The sequence below is a fragment of the Pristis pectinata genome, chromosome 9, assembly GCF_009764475.1.
Source record: "Pristis pectinata isolate sPriPec2 chromosome 9, sPriPec2.1.pri, whole genome shotgun sequence".
In the NCBI taxonomy this organism is placed as follows: domain Eukaryota; kingdom Metazoa; phylum Chordata; class Chondrichthyes; order Rhinopristiformes; family Pristidae; genus Pristis; species Pristis pectinata.
In genome coordinates, this window is record NC_067413.1 from 80741186 (window position 1) to 80759495 (window position 18310).

The 18310-nt window shown below is 40.9% G+C and overlaps 1 protein-coding gene across 2 annotated transcripts in view; it reads right to left on the reverse strand.

Annotated features, from left to right (window-relative positions):
* LOC127574236 (solute carrier organic anion transporter family member 5A1) overlaps window positions 1–18310 on the reverse strand; it is a 125081-nt gene that overhangs the window by 60453 nt on the left and 46318 nt on the right. The gene's annotated exons all lie outside the window — the stretch shown is intronic.

An 18310-nucleotide genomic window follows, 5' to 3' on the forward strand; every position in this document is an offset into this window, starting at 1 on the left:
AAACTCCCCCTAACAGCTATATTAAACATTTCTGCCAGGATATTGGTACCCTTTGAGTTCAGGTGTAACCCATCCTTTTTGTATAGGTCAAACCTCCCCCAAAATAGATCCCAATGATCCAAGAATTTGAAGTCCTGCCCCCTGCACCAGTTACTCAGCCACGCATTCATCTGCCTGATTCTGCTGTTCTTGCCTTCATTAGCACGTGGCACAGGCAGTAATCCTGAGATTACTACCCTGGAGGTCATGCTTCTCAACATACTTCCTAACTCCGTCATCTTCCTTCAGGACCTCCTCCCTTTTTCTATCTATGTCATTGGTACCAACATGTACCAAGACTTCTGGCTGCTCGCCTTCTCCCCTCAGAATACCCTGGACCCCATCTGAGACATCCTGTACCCTGGCACTAAGGAGGCAACACACCACCAGACTTAAGGACAGCTTCTACCCCACTGTGATAAGACTATTGAACGGTTCCCTTATACGATGAAATGGACTATGACCTCAGGATCTACCTTGTTGTGACCTTGCACCTTATTGCACTGCACTTTCTCTATAGCTGTGACACTTTACTCTGTATTGTTATTGTTTTTACCTGTACTACATCAATGCACTCTGTACTAACTCAGTGTAACTGCACTGTGTAATGAATTGGCCTGTACGATCGGTTTGTAAGACAAGCTTTTCACTGTACCTCGGTACAAGTGACAATAATAAACCAATACCAATACACCATCCGGGTATCCTTATCAGGCTCACAGAATCTCTTGTCTGTTCCCCCCACTATGGAATCCCCTATAACTACTGCATTCTTCCTTGCTCTCTGGACCACGGCACCAGGCACAGTGCCAGAGTCCTGATCACCGTGGTCTTCCTCTGTCAGGTCATCCTCTCCAACAGTATCTAAAATGATATACTGATTTCTGAGGGGGACTGCCACAGAGGTGCTCTCTACTATCTCTCTATAGCTCCTGTATATTACCTCTTCACTTTCCCTGATTAACTGAAGGTCATCAAGCTGCAGCTCCAGATCCCTAACATGGTCCCTAAGGAGACACATCTCAATGCACCTGGCACAGATGTAGTCCTCGGGGAGGCTGGAAGTCTCCCAGGGTCCCCACATCTGGCACTCCAAGCACAAGACTGTACTGGTTCAGAAAGACAGCTCATCAATATTTACTCACTGGCTATTATGTATAGGCTAAAAGTGCAGGCCTTGATCCCATAAGTGAATATCCCAAACCTGCAATCAGTTGTTTTACACAATCAGTCAAAAATATTCCTTATGACTGAGCTGTGTCATTGTCAGTCAGGGTCTTACAGCCTGGAAACGTGCCCTTTGGCCAAGTAACTCTATTCTGACCATCAAGCAACTAGTTTTTTTAATTCTCTCCAAAATCTCATCAACTGCCTCAGGTTTTAACACTCATTAACACATTAAAGGAAATTTACAATGGCCCATTTACAGTGACGTCTCTGGGAGGTGAGAGGACATGGGAGCACATGGTAAAAATCCACACAGTCTCAGGGCGAAGCTACAAATTCCACACAGACAGCACTGCAGGTCAGGATTGAACCCGAGTTTCTGGAGCTGCAGAGCAGCGGGCTCTACTATGATTCTTTGCTTAGAAAGCAATAAAATTTTGCAATTCTGTAATACTGACTCAGGCTCTTTTTAAACTCATAGGCGTTGCCTGACCTGCTGGGTGTTTCCAGCATTCTCTTTCATTTACGATTTCCAGCATCTGCAGTTTACAGTTCCAACATTTTGTTTTCCCTGTCTTCTGTCCCAATTCATCTCCCTCTACTTACACCACCTTCACATTGATCATCAGGGATTAAACAAGCCTTCACCATCCTCCCTCAGCTGGTAACACTATTTGCACTTTATGTCTTGTGGTCTCCACCTTATCAGTTATTCCCTGTTTTGCTACCAACTTAAAACATGCTTGTTTGCTAACTTTGCCTGGTTCTGATGAAAGGTCATTGACCTGAAATGTTAACTCTGTTTCTCTCTCCACAGATGCTCCCTGACCTGCTGAGAACTCCAGCGTTTTGTTTTATTTCAAATTTTCAGCATCCACAGGCTTTCATTTTTAATTAAATTTGTAGAGTATTTTTTCAAATTAGATCAATGAGCTTGAAGAATCAAGCCAATGATGAAAAACCATTCAAAAACAAAACCATTCTCTGAATTAGCTGAATTGATACTCATACTTTTATAACTAAATTTCCAGATAGCCCACAGTTAGAGGGCAGGTGTGTAGATGAGAACATTAAGTGACAGACACAGAGAGTGTGAATGTTCATAGCTGTTAAATATTGAGTTCCAAGGGGGGGAAACATAGGCATAGAAATGAGATCCTGAGAGGACTTGACAGGGTGATGTGGAATGGATGTTTCTTCTTGAGAGAAAATCTAGGACAGGTCTTGATATCTTTCCTGAAATACAAAGCCAAGAACTGAAAACAAAGCTCCACATGACGCCTAAGCAGTGCTTCAAAATAAATTCATTATGTTTGTACTGAGTGTCTAAACCCATCAGTAATATGTGCTTGTTACTGAAAAAAGGTCCCATTAACTTGTCCTGCAGACTTCAAAGATTTGTGTACATTGTTATTTTACCAAAAATTTGAATAATTCTAAAAAAAAACCCTTTGCAGCTGGCAGAATGCATTGTACTATCTTTGGAGAACTATGTCATTTTTTTGGCCAATACAAAACATATTAATAGACTAATCAAATAAAAAATAAAAAGCACAGATGTTGGAAATCTGAAGCAAAAACTGAAAATGCGTGGAAGTACTCAGTAGATCTGGTAGCATCTGTGAAGAGAGAGTTAATGTCTTAAGTCAATGACCTTTCATTAGAATTGGGATACAAGCATGTTTTAATTTGTTGAAGAGGAGGAGAGGTGGACCCAATTAAGGAAATGTTTATGATAAGGCGGAGACCAAAAGAACCCACGTGACACAAATGATGTTGGTGTCATGGAGATGCAATGCCCATACTCTTAATTCTTCCCTTCTGACTATCCAGGGACCGAAACACTCCTTCCAGGTAAAGCAATGATTCATTTGCATTTCTTTCAATTCAGTGCTGACAGTGAGGTCTCCTCTACACCAGAGAAACAAAACACAAGTTGGATGACCCCTTTGCTGAACACCCCCATTAAGTACATAACGGTGACTCTGAGCTTCCAGTTGTTGCCACTTTAATTCTCCATCACACTCCCACTCTGACCTCCCTGCCTCTGATTCAAATATTCCAAAAAAGGTAAATGTAAGTTCGAAGAACAGCACCTCATCTTCTGTTACAGCCTTAGACCTCCAGACTGGTTTGTACAATTTCCAATTCTGATAAGAGGTCATCAACCTGTAACTCGGGTCTTCCCTCTCCGTAATGCTACCCGAGTGTTTCTAGCATTCTCTTTGATTTCAGGTTTCTAGCAATTGTGGTGTTCTTCATCTGTTGTTCCAGCATGGTTGTTTGTGCTTTTCATCTCTCTCGTCTGCACTCATTCATCTCCCTCTATTCACACCTCCTCCAGCAGATCAGCTATGATTAACATGTATTCAACAGCAACATTTCTGTCACCTTGATTGTTTGTCTTCCACCCTATCACCGACATTCTCTTCGCTCTCTCCATCCCCTCATGCCCTCCACCCTGCCTCTCTGCATCTTAAAACGAGAAAACGAGGAAGAGTAGACCACTCAGCCCCTCAAGCCTGTTCTGCTATTTAATAAGATCATACAATCTGATTGTAACCTCAACCCTATAAACCTGTCCACCAGCTGTAACCTTTCATTGCCATGCTTATCAAGAATCTACCTACTCCTCCTTAAAAGTATCCAAAGACTCTGCTTTCATTGTAGACACAAGAGACTGCAGATGCTGGAATCTGGAGCAACAAACAATGTGCTGGAAGAACTCAGCAGGTTGAGCAGCATCTGTGGGAAGAAAGAAGTTCTCGATATTTCAACTCGAAACCCTGCATTATTCCTGACGCAGGGTTCAACCCAAAGCGTCAACAATTTCTTTCTTCCCACAGATGCTGCTCGACCTGCTGAGTTCCTCCAGCAGATTGTTTGTTGCTACTTTCATTGTCCTTTGAAGAAGAAAGTTCCAAATCTCTCAACCCTTAAGAGAAAAAAATTGTCTCATCTTAAACAGGAAACCCCTTTTTAAAAAGATAGTGCATTCTCCCACTGGAGGAAACATCCTCTTCACCTCCACCATGTCAAGACTCCTCAGAATCTCATAGGTTTCAATCAAGTTCCCTCTCACTCTTCTAAACTCCTGTGGATTCAAGTTTATCTGGTTCAACTTTTTCTCATAGAAAACTGCCCATTCCAGGTATTTGTATTTTAAGTCATAACTGATTAACATTACAGGATTGTAAATATCTCTGAAGATTGTATGGCTGGAGGAGGAGACAAGAAGCCATGGATAGATTTACAACAAGGAGGAGAATTTTAAAATTAAAATGTTATCAAACTGAGAGCTAAGGTGGGTTGATGGGCATAGGGGCAGTGGGTGTACTGAACTTGATGTGAATTATATATGGGCAGTGGGGTCTTATAATGACTTCAGATTAATGGATCAGATGATGCTCCATCTAGTTCAGCTCTTCCAGTCACTTCATCTTCCAATTCCCCCATCCCCTGTTCTAATCACACAAAAGCACTAATCACTTTTTCCCTGCGAATGTTTCTGTCTCGACTGTTCAGTGCACTGTACAAAAGCCGGAAGTTCTTCAGAGAACAGCTGACAGGCTGGCAATGCATTCCAGCCTACCGTTGTAGCTTTACAATGGAAGACTGGACAGGCTGAGGAAATAGTACTAGAACAGAAATAGGTTGCGTTGGTGATGGTCTGGATTTGTGGTACAACTTGGAATCACATAGGACATCGGGGTCGAGGAAGAGGAATGGTACTGGTGACTAAGAAGCAAAGTTGGTGATGAGGCCCAAAAATAATGGCTCAGTCCTCCCAATATTTAACTAAAGGAAATGTCTGATCGAGCAGTATCGATGTCAAACAAGTGGTGAGACAAATCAGAGGCAGTTAAAAGTCAGGAGCAATAGTGGAGAGATGGGCTGGTTATCAGTTTGTGCACAAGGAACTAGATGTGTTTACGGAAGAGGTTACTGTGAATAAGTTGGCACCAATGACTTGTTTTTGCATTGTAAATTCTAAATATGCTTTATAGTGAAATTTCAACTCAAAAAGGTTTGTTTATGATCACTCTGGGAAGCAGTAAAAAAATGTGGACTGGTGTTGCAAAGAATGCACAAGAGTGCATGAGACCATGCATTTCCTTTAACCTTTATTTCCAATAAACCTTGACGGAGCTTCTACGAATTCAATAAAGTGTGAAATAAGGTGAAGAATCTGACCCAAACAGATACCATTCTCGGTATGTGGATCAAAATTGTAGTTTCACTTTTCACATACAGAAGGAATGATGACAATGATGACTTCAAACAGCATAGTCCTTACAAATGCCTCCAAAAACTTAACAGCTATTCACAAATTCAGTTTTCTTCATTATTTTAATGCTGTATATAAATGAATTCCAATATTCTATACCTAGGCACTCTCACCTCTCTCACACACTTGCAAAGTGCAGACACTGTACCTTGTCATCTTTCTGCTGTGCCCATTCAAATAAAATCAGTTCTCAGCAGTTCCACTGCAACATCTTTTCAAAAGAAATGCCCAGAATTGCCACTGAACGTACAAAGGACTTTAAAAGCTGTTCATTAAACAAAACACTACTTCCTATGTGCTTGGTTTTGAAATCCCAATCTCACAATGACCTATTCAATTGTACATTGAAATGCAGGATGAGGTAGAATTTATATATTGAGCTACCTTAAGCAGTGAGCTTCATAAACCAAATTCAGTTTAATCGAGAAAAAAAATAAAAGTGTTCATATCATTTGGACTAATAGCAGCAACAGAATTAGATACAGTTAAAAAGTGTAATGAGATTCTATAGTAGATGAACACAACACGAAATTATGGTGATTTTTAATATTGTATCAAACTTTGAATGGACCAGAGTAACATGTACAGTTCTGATTTTCTCTGTATAAAATGAGGCATTTCAAGACTTATTTACAAAGATGATATCAAAATTGAAAAGATTGAGCAGGCTATGGAGGCTTCTTCTGCAACAAAGACTAAGAAGCAATGTGTTGAAGGTTTATAAGATAATGAAGTTGTATGAAGGATGGATGCAGAGAAACTGTTCCCACAAGTGGGTGAATCTAGAATAAGGGGGTTATGTATGATACAGTCTGTTAGATCAGATAAGGAAATCAGGAAGAATTTCTTTAGAGAGCAGTGAGGTTGCAGAATTTGTTACCATATCAAATGGTTAAAGCAAACATCATTGATGCACTTAAGGGACAGGATTGTTGCATACATGTAAGTAATGTTACAAAGCAATATGGCAAAGTGAAAAGAGATAATGGAAGAATGAAAGAATTTGTGTGGAATTTAAACATGGTCATACAACAACAATAACTATTTCTACAGCATTTTCAACATCATAAAATTCTCTGTGATAGTTAACTACTTTTATCTACCTTAAACTAAAATAGAGTGGCCTAGAAATTCAAATCCTTAGTACTATAAAAGCTGTATAAACAGATTTAACTTTGTGTGAAAGTAAATTACAGCCTTCTAAACTTCTAGTCTGGATTTTCATTAGCTTTGGTTACGTGGTTCTGTTGCATAACCCTCACCCAATGATGACAATAATATTACAACACTGATTTCCAGCACCGCAGTGTGAACTTCAGTACATGCATGCAAAAAAAATTCACAATCCCTGGTCCCTCACAACCAACAATATTTCAATTGGAACTCTTTCTAATTAAGAAGCCACTCATGCTCAAAATGCATTATTTGCTAAGCTACACCGCAGCACTTTAGAGCCTGTCTGTTTATTCTACAGTCTGTCTACACAACTCTGAGCCAACCTTCAAACTCCAATGACATCTTTGCATGGAAAAGTTAATTGCAATGGATTTTAGCCTGGACCAACTACTCCTGTTGCTGGAAGACAAGGAAATGAATGATAGAGGTACCACAAAAAAGGCACAGTGACCCCTTGGCAGAAGGCATTAGAAGGTTCAGCACCGAAAACTCACGCTCTTTTCTGGAGTTCTCTGAGAAACAATAACTGAGAAACCATGTTTCAGTAGGACAGTGTTCCCTGAGATCCAGAATTATCTGCCACATCAAATAAAGCTAACGTGTGCCTGGATTGCTCTTAGAGTTGCAGTCAACGTCATTTAACTTCCTAGCTTCAGGGTCATTTCAGCCCACTACCACAACTCACAATCTGCTGCCCACCATTGCATTATGGAGGTCATTGATGCTCTATAAACAAGGAGAGAAAACTTCATCTATTTTTCCTTCTGCAGACAGGATCACAAAGAGTGGGAATAGAGACCTGCTATCATTGAAGTCTTCCCTGAAATGCAGGCACACAAAGGCTACACCTATGAGGCTCTCAGAGCTCCTTTTTTCATTAATAGCACTCTTTTTTTTGCATCATTCATTTTTCAGGATCAGAGTATGATTGGCAAGGTTAGAATCTATTACCCATCCTGAAATGCCCTTGAGAAAGTGATGGTGAGCCACCTCAAACAGCTGCAGATTGAAGTTACATCCACAGTGCTGTTGGGTAGGGAGCTCTGGGCCTTAGACCTAGTGACAATGAAGGATCACTGACCTATTTGCAAGTCATGGAAGTGTGTACCTTGGAAGGGAATATACATGGAGGCTGTGATGTTCTCATTCATGTTACCCTTTTACCCTTCTTGCTGGTGGAGGTCTCAGGTGTGGGATGCACTGGCAGAATAGCCTAGGCATTGCGTATAGTAGATAGTATGCATCACAAACTTTGCTGGAGGGAATATATGTTTAAGGTGATGGATGATGTCCCAGTCAACTAAGTTGCTTTGTCATAGATGGTTTTCAAGATTCTTGAGTGTTGTTGGAGCAAGTGAAGAGTATTCTGTTACAATTCTGACTTGTGCTTTGCAGATGGTAGGAGGAGTTGGGGTGTCAGGAACAAAAAGTAAATCACTTCAGGATACCCAGCCTCTGAACTGCACTTGTAGCTAAAGCACTTGTGGCTGGTCAGGTTGAGTTACTGATCAATAATGATACACAGAATGTTGATGGTTGGGGCTCAATGATGGTAATGCAGGGGCACGTGGTTAGACATTCTCTTGTTGGAGACCTTCGTTGTTTGACACTTGTATGGTTTAAATGTTACTTGCCACTTATCAACCCAATGTGTGGTCAGCATCATAGGAACTTCCTCACAGTCAATTCGAGGCACTCTGGCACATTGTATGGTTCCTTCATTCTAAGACAGTCACACCTCCAATCATCTTTCATGCCATTCTGAAGGATGAATATCAGGCAGTAAGAAATATACACTCCTCAAAATGGATTCTCACTCTGAGAACTCCAGACACTACGGCTGAGTCCCACTGTAATGGAAGTCACGGCACCACTAAAAGCTTAGTGGAGACCATGACTCATCTTCTCAAAATGAGATTTTGCTGTCCTCACTATTCCAGGTGTGCAACGGGAACACTTACCAGCTAGGGCCCCATTTGTGCAGTCATTGCTGCTTACTCCACAATCTAGCTATCAAATGAGCACAGCCATTCCATGGGAACATACAGCAAGGATTTTAAGGGAATGCAATATTCCAGAAATATTCATAAGCACAGTGACAATCGGCCATTTAGAAGCACATATCAACCCCAGCTCATTAATTATTAATGATTCGAAAAAATAACTTGGTTTCCAATGGATGCAGTGTTTCTCTCCCAAACACATGATCCTTCATCTCAGTGACATAGTTTGCATTGAGACCAACAAAGGAACTTTCATCATACCAGGCTGATTGCTTAATTATGCTTATTCTGATCTCAATACACTCTGTGAAGGCTGTTTGAAATGATTCCATCCACTTACATCAATCTTCACAAATACCACCTGTCAATTCTATAAATAATCTCATCAAACGGTGAATATCTTCATGACAAGCAGCACTTTCCATTTTGCAATCTTCCAAATGCTGATCAAAAGGCCCACTTAAACACACTTCAGAAAAATAGCCTCATGAATATTCAGACTCATCCAAAAGGATACTCAATGTGGTCTGAAGGAAGGCACCTGCTAATCTCATCCAGATGCAATACATTCTCAGGCATCATATGTAAATGCTCAATTTCAGCTAAGCAAGGCTAACACTCTCAGAACGCCTGGCATCAATTAAACGTGGTGACAATTTTATGAAACTATGGCACATCTTGCTAATCAATTTTTAAGTTTACTAATTAAAGCTTACATATAAAAGATAAAAATATGGGTTCTGGTGTGGCAACACTTCTGCTATGAAAGAGGACATTAGTTCTGCAACATTGTGCTTCAATGATACATACTGATGTCTGCACTTCTGTAAGTGCTCTGTCACCAATGACAAATCTGAAACATTTCACAACCAAGGAAGTATTGCGCGTCCTTGTGATATTTGACATACCAGTGTGATGGAACAGTGACAATAATCATCACATTTCCAAAACTACCTTAACGAAGTGGTGAGTGACCTGCTTATGGGATATGAATCATCATGGCAACCCTGTCTGGCTGTGTAAAAACTTTGCCAATATTGTTCTCATGTAAGACTTCAAAACAATTGCACCTGTGCACATTTCATATTACAATAAAATGAATTGTGTAAGAGAGCACAGAAATAGGAGACTGCTGCTATGAGCAGAGTTTGTTCTCTTATGCAATATTCTATAAGCTAGGGTGCGCAACCTTGTGTGGACTCATAACTTAACAGGCAAAAGTGCCTTGTGTGCTGATGCCAGAAAATACTGTTAAAGCAGAAAACAGTAATGGGCAGTCCTCATGAAATGAAATCCCTAACTCCTAAAATTAATGAAGTTTCTTCATGCAGAGAGGCATTAACCTTCTGCTTTGAATTAGCACCTATCAAAGTACCACAATGCACTTGAATGACTTCCCAAATTTAAGAAAGGTCGAGTAAAACAGGGATTTAAACCAATGTGGACTAAATAAAATTAAAAGGCTTTACTCCATTTAATGTAAATGAAAATTTAAACCAAAATCAAAACTTTGCACAATAGGAGGATTGTTTGATGGGAATGAAATTTGCTGATTTAATGACACACCACAGAAACATGGTTTAAGTTAGTTTTTGTGAATTTTCCAGTGAGAATTGGAATCCTACCACTACACATCCTATCCTGTGGCTGCCACCTGGCTCTGGGAAGGTCAGCTCCCATTTCTACTGGGAAATTCAGATGTTCTGTCATGATTTCCATTATGAGTTCCTGTCCTTAATGGGGCATCTCGAGACTGCAGAGACCCAAGTGTTCTGCCAGCAGCCAAGGTACTATGACAAAATTCTGTAGCACAAGTTCAAACTCAAGGTAACGTTTCTTAGATTTGGTTTCCTGTCTTGGTGGAAATTCCAAAGGCTTGAGTTGAGAAAATTTTACAAAACAGATATAGAGATGTCTAAGTTCAGACTATTGAATGCTAGTCTGATGATGGTCACAAGAATGTTAATAGTCAAAGTCTATCTATAGTGTCATTTCAGTAATTGGCTTCCATGCACAACAATGCTCTAAGTATTTTTTTCTCAATGTGGAACGCAATGTGCATTGTGGACTGTCCTTTTACAGCACGAAAGAACCCATGCATATCATGGGTATCAGTGAGTTACTGAACCTGCTGTGCTCTCTGCATCTATTAAATCTTCTTTAGGTCATGGTTTTTCTGTCAGACCTCTGTCTTCAGCTGACTGTACAATGTAGTGGTGCTTTTCATTAGGGGTTAGTTAGCTCCTTGATCTCTGAATCATTGTCATCAAACCAGCCCCAGTTCTTCTTGGTAGAGAAACCAAGTGTGTCTTTATATGTGCCAGTTATGGCAGACTTAAGGGCAGATCTGGGAAGCAGGAAGTTGACAAGTTGTCTATGAGGCACTGTCTGCAAGGAGCTACTTCTGTGGGGTTCTTGAGAGCTTCAACATTAACCTTCTTGCAGCAATGCTTCTCTTGACACTGATGTTTTGGGGTCAGGTTTATGAAGGTAATGGGGTTACTTAGGTGGTGGTCAATACAGTAGTCATTGGTACCTGTCACTGAATGGATGATGCAGACATCTTTCAAATCTCTCACTCTGATGATGATGATATAATCTAACAAGTGCTAGTGCTTGTAAAGGGGGTGTTGTCATGACATCTAGGGGGCATGGTTTCAGAAAATAGGGGTATTCATTTAAGACACTGATGAGGAGGGATTTCTTAGAACAGGAACAGGCCCTTCGGCCCACAAGAACAGGCCCTTTGGCCCTTTTCTCTCGGAGGAACAAGACTCTTTGGAATTCTCAGAAAGCCGTGGAGGCAGAGTCATTGAATGTATTCAAGGCAGAGATTGACAGACATTCAAAATGCAAGTCAGTCAAGGGGTATTCAAAGACAGCAGGAAAGTAGTCTTCAAGACTGGATTAGTTATGATCTCACTAATGGCACAGAAGGCTCGTGGGCCAATTGGCCTACTCCTGCTCCTGTTTGTTATGTTCTTACAAACAATCTACAATGTTCTTTAGTCACATCTTCAGTTAAGTTTGACTATTCTCCTTCACTCATCTGGTCTTATAGATGTTTTGCTTACACTTATGTGTAGAACATCCATGTGGCAGCCCAACAGTTGGCTTGAGGTAACATGTGTAATGGTTCATTCATGCGAAAAACTGCCTTGTCTAATAGATGCGGATAAACGTCCGTAATCATTACAGCATCAGCGACCCGGGTTCAGTTCAGGCCACTGCCTGTAGGGAGTTTGTACGTTCTCCCTGTGTCTGTGTGGGTTTCCTCCAGGTGTTCCGGTTTCCTCCCACATTCCAAAGATGTATGAATTAGGAAGTTGTGAGCATGCTACGTTGGCGCCAGAAGTGTGGCGACACTTGCAGGCTGCACCCAGAACTCACTATGCAAAAGATGAATTTCCCTGTGTGTTTCGATGTACATGTGACTAATAAAGATCTCGTTTTACATGAAGCTTTATGCTAAGACAGCAATATTCCAGCTCAATGCAGATAACTTGCGAGATGATTACCAAATCTCACATGTCCATTCCTACAATATAAAGGAGCATAATCATATGCATTCCATGCTCTACAAAATAAACCATATTGGTATTGGTTTATTATTATCACTTGTACTGAGGTATAGTGAAAAACTTGTCTTGCATACCGTTCGTACAGATCAATTCATTACACAGTGCATTGAGGTAGTAGAGGGTAAAACAATAACAGAATATAGAGTGTCACAGCTACAGAGGAAGTGCAGTGCAGGTAGACAATAAGCTGCAAGATAGTAACAAGGTAGATTGAGAGTGCTAGAGTCCATTTTATCATATATGGGAATCGTTCAATAGTCTTATAGCAGCGTGATAGAAGCTGTCCTTGAGTCTGGTGGTCCTGTCTGATGGGAGAGGAGAGAAGAGAGAATGACCCGGGTGGGTGGGGTCTTTGATTATGTTGGCTGCTTCAACGAGGCAGCGAGAAGTGTAGACAGAGTCCATGGAGGGGAGGTTGATTTCCGTGATATGCTGAGCTGTGTCCACAACTCTCTGCAGTTTCTTGCAGACCCGGGCAGAGCAGTTGCCATACCAAGCTGTGATGCATCCAGATAGGATGCTTTCTATGGTGCATCGGTAAAAGTTGGTGGGTGTCAAAGGGCACATGCCAAATTTCTTTAGCCTCCTGAGGAAGTAGAGGCACTGGTGAGCTTCCTTGGCTGTGGCGTCTACGTAGTTGGACCAGGACAGGCTATCGGTGATGTTCAGTCCAAGGAACTTGAAGCTCTCAACCCTCTCAACCTCAGCACCATTGATATAGACAGGTGCACATACACCGCCCCCTTTCCTGAAGTCAATGACCAGCTCTTTTATTTTGCTGACATTGAGGGAAAGATTGTTGTCATGACACCATGTCACTAAGCTCTCTATCTCCTTCCTATACTCTGACTCAACATTATTTGAGATACAGCCCACTACGGTGGTATCACCTGCAAACTTGTAGATGGAGTTAGAGCAGAATCTGACCACGCATTCATGAGTGTATAAGGAGTAGAGGACTGATGACGCAGCCTTATGGGGCACCAGTGTTGAGAATAATCGTGCTGGAGGTTTTGCTGCCTATGCTCACTGATTGTGGTCTGTTGGTCAGAAAGTCAAGGATCCAGTTGCAGAGGGGGGTTTTGAGTCCCAGGTCTCAGAGTTTGGTGATGACTTTGCTTGGAATTATAGTATTGAAGGCAGAGCTATAGTCAATAAACAATAGTCTAATGTAGGTGTCTTTACTGTGCAGATGCTCCAGGGATGAGTGTAGGGCCAGGGAGATGGCGTCCACTGTAGACCTGTTACGGCAGTAGGCGAATTGCAGAAGGTCAAGGTTGTTTGGGAGGCTGGAGTTAATGCGTGCCATGACCAGCCTCTCAAAGCACTTCATGATGGTGGATGTCAGAGCCACTGGTTGGTAGTCATTAAGGCATGTCACCTTGCTTTTCTTAGGTACCGGGATGATTGTAGTTTTCTTAAAACAGGTGGGAACCTCAGATTGAAGCAGGGAGAGGTTAAATATGTCTGCAAATACCCCCACCAGCTGATCAGCACAAGATCTGAGCACACGGCCAGGGACAACATCCAGGCCAGATGCTTTCCTCGGGTTCACTCTCTGGAAGACCGATCTTATGTCCTCGACAGTGACCACAGGTTCAGTTGCATTGGAGGCTGTGTGGGTGGTGACAATCCACTCCCCTTCTGTTCAAAATGCGCAATGTGTTAAGCTCATCAAGAAAGGATGCGCTGTTGTTAACTATGCTGCCCGACTTCGTTTTGTAGCATGCAAGCCCTGCCACAACTGACAGCTGATCTGGGACTCTGTTTTGAACCGGTATTGTCTCTTGGCATTCCTGATAGCTTTCTGGAAGTCGTATCTTGATTTCTTGTAAAAGTCAGGGTCAGCTGACTGGAATGCAGCAGTCCTCAACTTCAGGATGATCTGGTTCATCCATGGTTTCTGGTTTGGGAACACCCTTATTGTCCTCTTTGGTACACGGTCCTCAACACACTTGTTGATAAAGTCCGTGGTGGTGGTGACATACTCATCAAGGCTAGCAACATGGACCAGTCCACTGACTCAAAGCAGTCATGTAGAAGCTCATCTATTTCCTCAGACTGGATCCTCCCATTTCAGTTTCTGTTTGTGTGCAAGGAGGAGGAGCACAGCCTGGTGGTCTGATTTACCAAAGTGAGGGCGAGGGGTGGCTCGGAAGGCATCTTTGATGGTTGCATAGCAATGGTCAAGGGTGCTAGGGCCCCTGGTGGGATGGGAGAAGCTGGTAGCACTTTGGTAACACAATCTTGTGCTTGGTTTCATATGCACTGAAACTAAGTACTGGGTGAATAGCTCTCTGCATAAACACCAAGAGAATTCATTAATGACTGCATGCTCCTGAAGACTAGCCCCACTATACCTTTCTGGGACTAAAGAATGACTTTTCTAGTAAGAGTGAACAAATTTGAAGTGTGAGGCAATGCGAGCATTTGTACTGTTGCATGTTCATGTGCCCTTCGTCTCCAGCTGCTTGATAAAGGTCGAACCTTGTGTGTCTTTAAAGGTACAAAAATAGCATGTGAAATCTGTTGGCTGGCAATGTCTGTGGTCACATACATGCCCTCAAACAAATTTCATTAGTCACCACATGATTTACCAAGTTATACCACTTCACCCTGTAAATCTAAACTTTAATTGGCATGTTGGTCCTCATGAACTCATTTCCAAAAGAACATGCTTCAAATCTATGTCACCTGGCTATTTCTGTTAATTTGTGTACAGAATCTATCATGATGCCATTTTCCATCTCTTGAACGTAGCTAACCTTAAGCTTCAGCTAATAACCACAATTAACTTCTACAGCTGCACAAAGCTTTACACTAGATACAAACTTTTATTTAAAGTAGAAGTCACACATAACAGGCTAAATGAATGTCAATATGCAAAATTGCAACCTTTCATCTATATTGAAGCCTTACCAAGACTTCTCCAAATAAAAGAGCTTTATGTTCCCTGGCTCCTGCATCTGTCATTACAAGAATCCTTTCTATGTGTTTTATAAGATATATCTGTATCCAAATGCTACATGAATCAATGTGTTGTGACTGGGTTAGATCTGAGCACATTTCGTTGAATACATCTAGATATGAATGTATAGAGGATACATAGGTGTACTACTGTGAACTTTATATAATCTGCGGGATTCCAAATGAAGTACTTGTGCACTTATAAAATATTTTAATGTATCAGTTTTTTTTTGCACAGCTATCCCGTCTAGTACAGCCCAGTGAGTTGTGTAATGAGCCATTCTTGTAACCTCACTGATGGCCTAATATTTTTTCCTTTGAATGTTAGCAGGTTCTATTCCTATTCACTGACTGTCCTTTCAAATCAGACCTCGCCTACATAGGCACTTCTTGGGATAAAGTGAGGTTATGGAATGATAAGATGAATATAAACTTGGGAGATTTACCATTTGCTCAGTTTCCTGCCGATCACTTACCCCTCAGGAGTGACAGATGGAATTTAATCTGGAGAAGAGTGTGGTAATGCCTATAGGGAGAACAAGCTAGGCAAGGAAATAGACATTAAATGGTAGGATACCATTAAGTGTAAAGGAACAAAGGAATGTAGGGAGTACTATCCTCAAATCTCTGAAGATAGCAGGACAGTTAGATAAGGTGATTAAGAAAGTAAATCCCCGTGTCTGTGTGGGTTTCCTCTGGGTGCTCCGGTTTCCTCCCACATTCCAAAGATGTACGGGTTAGGAAGTTGTGGGCACGCTATGTTGGCGCCGGAAGCATAGCGACACTTGTGGGCTGCCCCCAGAATGCTCTATGTAAAAGATGTATTTCACTGTGTGTTTTGATGTACACATGACTAATTAAGATGTCTTATCTTATCTTACTTGTCTTTATTGGATGAGGCATAGATTTCAAAAGTATGGAGGTCAAGCTGCAAAACTTTATTCAGGTCACAGCTAGAACGGTGTGCACAGTTCTATTCACCACTCCACAGGAAGCATCTGGTAAGACCAGCAAAGGTGCATAGGGCTGTTGTCAGGGCTGGAGAATTATAGTTATGAGAAGAGACTGTCTACACTGGAGCTTTTCTCTTCAAAACAATGGAGATTGAGGGGGGATATAAATGAGTCGTATTTTGAGACCTATTTCACAAACTAAGTGCATAAACTTGACTTAACTGGTTGAAGGGTTGGAGGAATGTTAGAGAAACAATAATCACTTGGGTGGGTGCTGGGGAATTCACTGCCTGAAAGCCTAGTGGAGGCAAAAACCATTATCATGTTTAAAACGTACCTGGATGAGCACTTGAAGGGCCAAAATCTGAAGATCTTGGAAGTGGGATTAATTTAAAGTTCATTTTCAGACTGCATGGGCATGATGGATCAAACAACTTCCCTCTTTCATTCAATCATTCTAAATGGTTTAAGAGAGGGAACCTGTAGATGTAGTATTACGTTTTCTGATCTTTGAGGAGGCAATGATCAGACATAGACTAATCATGTAAGTAAGCATTTAGGATCAAATAGTAGTGAACAAATATATAACATGAAACGGCATAATATCAAGATAAAGATGACTTGAGACTAATCACTGACCACATTCTGTAAACATATGAACAATTATTTATAAAAACAAATCTGATACTGGAGATCACTGGACTGCAAGTCAGACCTCATTGTACCAACATCATACTGGTAAACAGTAATGCAAATTCCCCTCTACCGCATGCACTGTTTGTTTACTGTACCCAAAAGAAAGATTGGCAAGGATTTAGAGAAAAATGGCCGGGATGATTTCAGGTCACAACTATTGACACTAATCTTAATTTTGCTGGAGGAAATAACACAAAGGATATATGCGATCTGTTAATTTGAAAACCCAGAAGTAGAAATGAGTTAACGAATAATGTACAATTAATCTTAAACAAGCATAAGAATAAGGGGGATAACTACACAATTCAGAAGACACAAGATATAAGAAGCTTTATCTTTTTAGCTGTTAATATGTATGATGAACTTCAGATTAATTGCCACTTTTATGAAAGCACTAAATGAGTATCATTAGAAATAGACTGTAATATTAAAAATTCGTTTAATATTTAATGCTTGTTTTTGTTTTAAAGAGGACATAAAAAAAGCAACTTAATTTTCAACAAAGGAGGGCATCATCAGTTAATATGGGAGAGAAGTCCATGTCAGATAAACAAATTGGACCTTGAACGAGGTAGAGTATGAGCTCATTAGCCCTTCTTGCTCTAATTTTCTGGTGCGGTTGCACAGAAGAATGTTGTACAACAATGCAGATAGCACATACAGGTGTTCTGTGTGTTGAGCATATTTTGAAAGTGGGCTGATCTTCGATTTATATTTGAAAGTTGAATAAATATTAAAAAAACTGAGAATTTCACATTGGCATGGTAGCAAGTACTTTTTTAAGATCTGGATTGAGATCATTTGTTGGGCAGACCATGATTAACCTTACACTGTATTTGGCTTCACTCTTTTGATGCTGAAATGAGTTTGAAATAAGGAACATTCCAATCCTTTCTCTCAAAAACGCATAAAATGCTGAAATACAATTTTCAATGGATCAGACTCACTTTGTTAAAATGTCTGTTTCTGTTTATGTGAATATTGCTTTCCTTCCTCCAGTTTGGATTCTCTTGATAATGATGGTGCAAAAGAAACAATTCCAGCTAAGAGAAATGCTTTAGGCATTCTTGAATCCATCTAACAAGTTCTGCTCAAATTTGCAGATGTTCTACAAGCAGAAGCTGAAAAACATCTTTGAAAATTCACCAGAAAGATAAATTCAATAATTTACCCAGTCTTCAGGAAATATAAACAGCTACAAAGCCACATCAAACTCAACAGAGTAAGTGCAGAGCAGCAAATGACAATAGTAACAATGGTTTGATGTAAAGGCGCAGAGGACAAAATTAAGATATCTTTATTAGTCTCATGTACATCGAAACACACAGTGAAATGCATCTTTTGCGTAGAGTATTCTGGGGGCAGCCGCAAGTGTCGCCACGCTTCCGGCGCCAACATAGCATGCCCACAAATTCCTAACCCATGTGTCTTTGAAATGTG